At 31.8% G+C, this 8,512-nt stretch overlaps 1 protein-coding gene across 3 annotated transcripts in view; it reads right to left on the bottom strand.

Moving 5' to 3' along the window:
• Positions 1–232, bottom strand: part of LOC111000984 (17-beta-hydroxysteroid dehydrogenase 13) — a 32,148-nt gene extending 31,916 nt beyond the window's left edge. For all 3 annotated transcript variants that reach the window (XM_022270622.2, XM_022270621.2, XM_045632579.1), the window contains exon 1: positions 100–232. The gene's annotated coding sequence lies outside the window, so the exon portion shown is untranslated. The remainder of the gene's footprint in view (positions 1–99) is intronic.
• Between the last annotated feature and the right edge of the window lie 8,280 nt (positions 233–8,512).

Below are 8,512 nucleotides of genomic sequence, written 5' to 3' on the forward strand. Positions count from 1 at the left end.
TATTATTAAAATCAGGAAATCCTGGCAACATTGTCCTAAAAGACATCCAGATGATTGAATTGAGCAAGAAAACATTATAGTCAAGTTTAAAATAATTACCTTATAATCAAAGAGTCACAAAATACCGGAAGTTTTGCAATACGCGTCTGCTCCGGACAAAGCGCGACGAATGACTAAAATACTGATTGTGTTGTGTGTCGTGAGTTTGTTCGACACCGGTAGTTGCTGATAACAAAGTGAATATATGATAAATTTATATTAATTAATAAGAGTAAATTTAATATATAACATAGATAAATACTGCGAATGCTAAGATAACTTCATACATAATATGGTTTCTGCACTTTTAAATTTTATTTATTTAATTTTATAGAACAGGGGGCAAACGGGCAGGAGGCTTACCTGATGTTAAGTGATACCGCCGGTCATGGACACTCTCAATGCCAGAAGGCTCGCGACTGCGTTGCCGGCCTTTTAATACTTGGTACACTCTTTTCTTGAAGGACCCTAAGTCGAATTGGTTCGGAAATAGTTCAGTGGTATACCTACACAACTTACGGGATAAAATTAGTGCACAGATAAAATTTAGTACACCAATACTGTTAAACGCATTTCCCATACAACAAAAAACTCCTACTGGTTATATATATATAGTTCAAACACAATTTTGAATAAAATTTAAGACCTAGTAGTTTAGGATTTTATTTAAATAATAATAAGATGCTAAATAGAAAAGTAAACCAATTTTTTTAAGGTTGGTTACTACGCCAATGTACCTTTTAATGCTGGCAGGATTTCCTTGCTTTGTTGTGATACTTCACTTACTTATGCGTTAAGTGAGGAAGGCACCAACTCTGATACCATCGGTACTATTTAGGAGGCACCAACTTGAATCTTTAATTAGCTCCTGTGCACTTGAAGCCAAGAGCCGGGAAAGGGAACAAAATCAATGTAAGACGAAAGACTTATTTTTTAAACCGTTGAATATTTTATTTTATTCAAATTAAAGCACATTTTAAGCTATTTTATTGGATATTTAAGAACGAAAACCAGTTACATCGTTAATAAAACAAAATTCTTGCTTCAGACGGTAAAAAAATGCTATGAGTCTTCAAATTAATCAACAAATCGAGTTTTTGCTCCAAGGTCTTCTATCCAGTCAGAACCGCGGCCATGTGGCGATTAATATCCGTCTGGTTTGTGTCTAAAACAAAATTTTTTAAACAAATTAAGCCGTATTCAAACATAAATTTAATAAAGAAATATATCCAATTATGTCTAATCATTAAAAAACTATATTATAATTTCTGCATATTACTTTATATCTAATAAATATTTATATACAATTACAAACTAAAAATATATCTAATAACTAACCTTAAAATTTAATTATTGAAAAATATTATTAAAAGGAGTCCCTTTAGGCAAGGTTCCGAAGATACTAGCAGCGTTCCCCCTTTGAATAGCCGTATTTAGTTGTTTACTTCTATTTTAATGCAGTGTTTTTATTTTCAATGATAATTTGACAAAAATAATTTGTCTAGCTATTGAAAGGGGGAACGCTGCCAGTGTCTTCGGAACCTCGCCTAATAAGAGGACTATTGTTACTAATAAATTGTAGTTATTATATTACATTTGTAAGGTTTTTAGTTTTAGGTTCATTCTTGTAGTATATATTTTAAGTTCCTAAATATATTCTGTTAACTTTTTATATAGTTAGATATACTACAGACAAAGTTTATCATTGATTATATTGTATAAAGTATGTTTTATACAATATAAGTTTTTTACAATAATTTAAGTTTATGCAATTTCCGCAATGTTCAGCCATAAGTTTTGTTACAAATTAATTTATTTAATATTTTTAATACATATTTACAAATTAAATTTAATATATTTTTTTATTATAAGCAAGCTCGAGTGAAAATATTCAGTACAACAGAAGATTTTCAATCAGTAAATATATTAATGAAAAAAATTAATAAAAATCACATCATGCTTAAGTATTTTTGAAATATTTGACACATCGCGACTAGCGAATTCAAGGAAAGCAACTAAAACAGACATTACAACACGAAGAGTTGCACAAAAAGCGGTAATCTATCGTAAAAGTAATGTGGGCCAAAACACCATGTCGTTGACCTTGGGCGAACGGTGAAGGCATAGTGCAATGTGCGGAGAACGCCTTTCCAGTACAAGGTCGAGTTTTGTTTGTGTATTAAGATTATACATAGTCCACTCGGTATATAGTGGTCGTTTTGCTAAGTAAAAGAAATATACATATTTGCCCATTAGTCTTTGGTTATTATTTACTTAACTGGACAAATCTGCTTTAAAGTGATCAGGCAGTTGGCCAATGGAATATATATTATTTACTCTTTGAGTATTTATATATGGAGCATTTCTTATAATATGGGTTCGAAAATATATTAAATAAATAAAATGTACAGATGATATCTACTTGGTATTTCTGTCTTTCAATTATAATTATTTAAAGTAGTCTATTAGAAACGATAGGTACATGGCAGAGAGTAGCACAGTGCAAAGAGGAATGGCGGGATTTGGAGGAGGTCTTTGCCAAAAAAGGGTACACAGATGCACCAAAATTGGATTAAAATGGAAATTTGTTTAAATGTATATAAAATATTTAATGTAAAATTTATCTGAATAAAGGCTATTATTATTATTATTATTAGCTAAGCGGGATTCATTGTATTTGGATTACCGTCAAAAGTCCGAATTCTTCGCGAGTTCAACAGCTTAAACAGTACTTATCTGGGGCTGGATATATTCGGCAGAGGGCTGACCGGTTTTAAAGAAAGCATTGTTAAGTGCCTACCTCGAACTTTTTATTTTTGAAATTTTTTGAAAATTACCATATTTAATAATTTCAAAAGCGTTTGATACATATTCTGAGCCCAGAAGACTATTGTAAAATTAAATCGGATATCCAAGGATGATGTGCCATAATCAAGTTCTCGTGTAAAAATATCATTATGTTAAGCCATAATAAGGTTTTTTAAATTTACAAATAATTGTAGCGTGTAATTTTGACAGATACGTAATATTTTTTTCAATTCTAGCGTTGTTATGTTTTTCCTAAATACAGCGTTTAAGCAGCACCTTGACACTCACTACTATGCGAAATTTATAAAGTCAAAGTTCGAGGATTACAGCCAAGAAATGCCAACTTACACAAAGCGAGCTATAGCAAGTGAATAGTAGGGGTTACTAGGCGGCTCGGTCATTTCATTTTTGCCAAACATTCTGCTAGTTGATTGCTACAGAACAACGTTTGGGTAACATTCACATTCTTTACATATCAACACATCTATATTAATTAACCAATACCACTATATTCATGTACTAGCGGACACTCGTTCCGTAATAAACAATGGTTTTTTTCTTCTCATAAGTATACTACTACTGCTTAAACTTCCCGCGTTGATTTAATTTATTTTATCAAAATCTCTAGCAACGTCTTCGAGGAATTACACACAAAATCCTTCTCTAGGAATTAGTATAATTAAAGTATTAAGAATTACTAAAATGGAAATGGGCTGGACATACTATAAGAGGAGCAGATGGAAGGAGCAAAATTGTAACACTATGGCAAGAGGCCATAAAAAAAACCGAGGAAGGCAATTTAAAAGGTGGGCCGACGAAATTGTGAAAATGGCTGAAAAGACCAAGACAATATTGATATACAATAAGGAAAAATGGGGAAGTCCTTTGCCCGTGGGCACACAGAATCAGTTATCGTAGCTTAACAAAAACAATAGCTATAATGTATGCATATTTTGTTTTCTGATATAAGGCTATAAATAAATAAATAATTAATAACACCGTTTTACAATAAATAAGAATATACCGATCTAGTATTTAAAACTCAAATTTTCCTCACTATTTTCAAGAATTGTCCTGAGCTGTTTTGTTTCTTTGAATCGACATAGGTATTTTTCAAATTTGTAATATGTAAATAATAAACGATTTGAAAACATTCTAATAACATGAATTTTTTGATGACGTGACGCTATCAAGAAACTAAACGATGTCTTCAGAAAAAGTTCTTGTTATAAATATATATTCATTTATTTCATTGGGACACTTCTTAGCCAAGATGTCACTTAAACGGCTGGACAGATTTGAATGTTTTTTATGCGTTTGGGTGCGCCCTGGATGGTTTAGTTTTACAAATCAGCTCGGCAAATGGCGCTGCAGTCGGTACCAAGGTATTATCAATATACCTGGTATATATATATACATTTACTGTGTTCTTAAATAAACTTCTATACGGCTGGGCAGATTTTGATTACATTTTTTGTGTGTTAATGTGGAGTCGAGAAGGATTTACATTATTAGATTTTACAGGAAGTCTGAGAAGCACGTATTCCATTTTCGTCTCCAATATTTTCGATTCCATTTATTCAGCTCAGAATAGCTTCATTAGTGCGTTTCAGGGTATGACAAAATCGCAGTGATTTGTAAGCGCAGATAGTTCGTGACGCTACAAACATTTTTGCATTACGACATATGATTATCTCGCAATATTTTTTTATTATCAATTTAAATTATTATAAGAATACTAACTTACAGTAATAGAAAAAAATATGTTGAAATCAAAATAATTTACATATCTAGGAGACCCGTAGATTTCTGCGAACTAAATCCGTCGTAGTTTTTTGGTCATAGACTAACATTCCGATGTATGACTTAGAGTCCTATTACCTATAGATAGGGCAGAGGGCGTCCATAGTGAGTCTCCATTGGATTCAGTTTTAAGCCTCGTAGGTCAAGTCTTTCTGACTATCTTAGCCTCATATGCAACTGTACGACGTCAGATTTTCTTGGGTCTCCTGCTGATAGAGGACAAATCTTTGTTTTTAATTTATTTTATTATTCTTTATGGCTCAATATGTCATATGGAACATGGTGTAGTGGTTGCAGCTCCTTACAAAAATTGTGTAAAAAAAACTTGGCGATTAAAAAGACTGGCGGAGAGTTTATTGCCAGTTCTTCTCTTCCGTTCTACGCCCTTGATTTGAGAACTGGCAGTTAATGTAAAATTAGATTCATTTAATATTTCCTTTTTTTTGACGTTCATAAGAGTACATTATGATACCTATATGAATAAATGAATTTTGACTTTGACTTTGACTTTGGTCGGCAACGCTTTCATTTTCCTTGCGGGTTCCAATCATTCACATACTTGGGGATATAATTGGAATGTCTTCAAAAGTATAGCTTATCTTTTTCCACCTGCAGCGCCATCTGCTGGCTAATCGGGACTTCTCGGTCGCGCAGCCAAAGTTGCTAGATGGTCTTCTCGAACCAGTAGATACCCCAGAATACGGCGGAGACAGCGGTTGGACCTTTCATGTTTCACTCTAATAGTTCAGTACAGATTGATTTGATTTTTACATTGCTTTCAACCAACGATTAAAATTAGCTTTTGCATATTAAATTTATATTTTTTACTAAATAATTCTATTCTGAATGCATGAAGTTTCCTTTACAAAAATAGCAGCAATGTTTTTTGCATTTAAACTAATTAATTAATGAAATGTGACGTTAACGCCAATGTTAATTGTATGATAGTATTATTATATCGCAAAAACGTTATTTACCGTGGTTTCTATAGAGATTTTACGCTATATAGTTAACCTAAGCATATGTTTTGTTTTGAACGGGACAGTCCCTTTTTCAAATTACGAGTCCCAGTGTTCCCAAAATGAACTGTGGGATGCAAAATTGTTTTATGAAACCGCCCGAAAATTTGAAAATTTGAAATCATCACATAAATTAAAACAAATTTGTTCTTTTGAATAACTTACTTACATTTTAGGGTACCTATATTTTGGAATTCGTAGCTTTTTTAAAAATAAATTTTATTATTGACTCCTTATTAGGTATTTGCCCTAATTAAACCAAGGTCCCGTTTTGAGTCAATTAATAAATTGTTACTTTATATGGTGTACTTAAACACTACTTATACACTGTTATATAGTGCACTGACGCAAAAATTTAGCGCCTGCCAGATAGTGCCGCAGACACCAGAACGGGTGGTTTCTTCGCTCACCGAATATGTATCCTTAACAGTGAGGAAATGATTCCAGCATTAAAGGTACTCTAGGAAGTACATTGTTAAATTAATGGTAGTGTTTTAGTTTTTCAACATATGTACTTTATAATCATAAATAACCACCAGAGTTTTATTAATAGTTCTGAATTGCTACAAGTTAGTAACAGGAGAAACATTTATTAACATCTATTTTAACCAAATGCGTTAACGCAATAATAATAATATAAGCGTCACGAAGATGTGCAGCGTTATTGACGAAGAAAAGGGAGAGAGCGATTGAGAACGATTAAGAGAGAGTGAGAAAGAGAGACTGAGTCTATACATACTTTTTATTTGTTAGTGAATGTGGATACATTCACTAACTGTATCAAATGGATATTTGATTACAGACCACTGATAAATCAGTCCCTTTTCATCACAAATATTAAAAAACGCACAAGTTTTTTTAAGTTTACTGAACATGAAATTAGTAGACAGTGATGGCAGCTAAATAATAAAATAAAGTCAATTCAATTCGATATATTGTTCGTGATATTGAAATATTTGTTACTTTTTATTAAAAACTTGAGTAAGAAAATATATATTTAGATTTACCTTGTATTTAAAGTATAGTGTTATACATTTGATACGCATAAACAATGACAATATCTTATCAATGGTATTAGTGAAATGTTGTCAGTTTTGAATTTAGAACGCCATTTCTACTATACAGGTAGTAAACCTCTTATCTAGGTGCTTGGAGTTTACAGAGATTATTGACTTAACCTTCCTGAAGGTGGCAGGACAATAGTGTCCGATAAAGATTGTTTATACACGTTGCATTCCTTTATACTATAACATGTTTAAGATAATAATCCTAGCAAATAACCATAGCATAGCACCCGAAAAGAAATCCTCAAAATCCTATTTTTAAATAAGAGGTAATTGATATATAACTTGGTGAGATTGAGAAATGTAACTTGAGAAGCAGTTTTTAATCAAATATTTCAATTTTTCATTGTACATTTATCCAGTATTAAATTTCGTACCGTGTTCCTTAGATTGCTTCGAATGTCAAAAAAGGTATAAATTTTACAAATAACAACAACAATAAAAATAACAATAGTCACAAATAAAAAATGTAAATTTAGTCCAAATAAACAGTGAACGCTAACTAGTTGCCTGAAATTCTGTTGAAATCATAAGCACGTTTCTACTGATTTTTTAGTTTAGGGTTTTTTATTGTCTTTCAATAATGTAAGTTCTAAGTAAACTTCCGGTCGGCGGTTTGTATTATTTTACCGGAAATAGACTAAGTCCTCGCATACCGGTTACAAAGGTCAACCGAGTATTGATGCTGTTAACTTTTTGTCCTATCAATCAGAACTATATTGAGTATTCAAGGAAATTCTACATACATTGTACTTGTAACGTACAACATACATTATCAAAACATAACAAAAACGAAGTATTAAATATAATATATTTAAATTTGTATTAATTTTTACATAGCTCATAATATTGCGAATACATTTCTTTATTTTTAAAAAATAAAATGTAACCTTTAAATCAACTTCTTTCATTCAGTATTTACAGATTGTTGTTGTAGGATACTTACTGCAGGCCGTTGTGTCAATCACTGTTTGCCTGTTGTCTTGGAAAAAATTCGACAACAGCGCCCTTGAAGTAGGATCTCCTTCACCACGATATAGCTTCAGCGCACTCCGAAAAACGGACTGTGAAATATTCAAATATTTGACTCTGACAGGTGTTGAGATACTGAGTCATTGACCCTACAATATTCCTGAGCTGGTGTCTTGCGACTTTTATTTATCCCCAATAACTAAAGTTAAAAATCTAGTTATTTGCTTTACGAGCTCTGAAGATGCGGTGAAAGCTTACGAAAATGCCATAGAAGAGAATCCTAAGAAAGAATGGGCTTTCTGGTTTTCTTAGTGGTTCCATCGAACACGACGATGTGTAGAGAGGAACGGAGATTTCTTCGAGGAACAATAAAAGTATTGGCTTTTTTTTTGCCGTTTTTCATTTTCTAAACATTTTCAGTGTAACCGAGGTATTATAAACTAATTTTCAATAATAAAATTAAACCCAATGTTCATTTTATGTCGTTTGTATAAGGATATATATAATAAATGTGGAGGACACCTTAATGTATAAATATTATTTTTAGCAAAAGTATTTTGTGTAATAAGGCAAAAAATAAAATTCACATATTTAAGGGGTACATGCGCGATTAATCACCAAACATTAATTTTTTTGTTAATAAAAACAGTGTCATTAACAGTATACATTTATAGAATTTTTAAATATACATTTTTTTGTGTATTGAAATAAAATTTGTACAATATTATTCGAAGGAAATGCGCCCGCTAAAAACAAAGAATTATTTACGTATGACGTTGAGATAAGGATAAATGATACACTTAAAAA

Source organism: Pieris rapae, chromosome 20, assembly GCF_905147795.1.
Source record: "Pieris rapae chromosome 20, ilPieRapa1.1, whole genome shotgun sequence".
Classification (NCBI taxonomy): domain Eukaryota; kingdom Metazoa; phylum Arthropoda; class Insecta; order Lepidoptera; family Pieridae; genus Pieris; species Pieris rapae.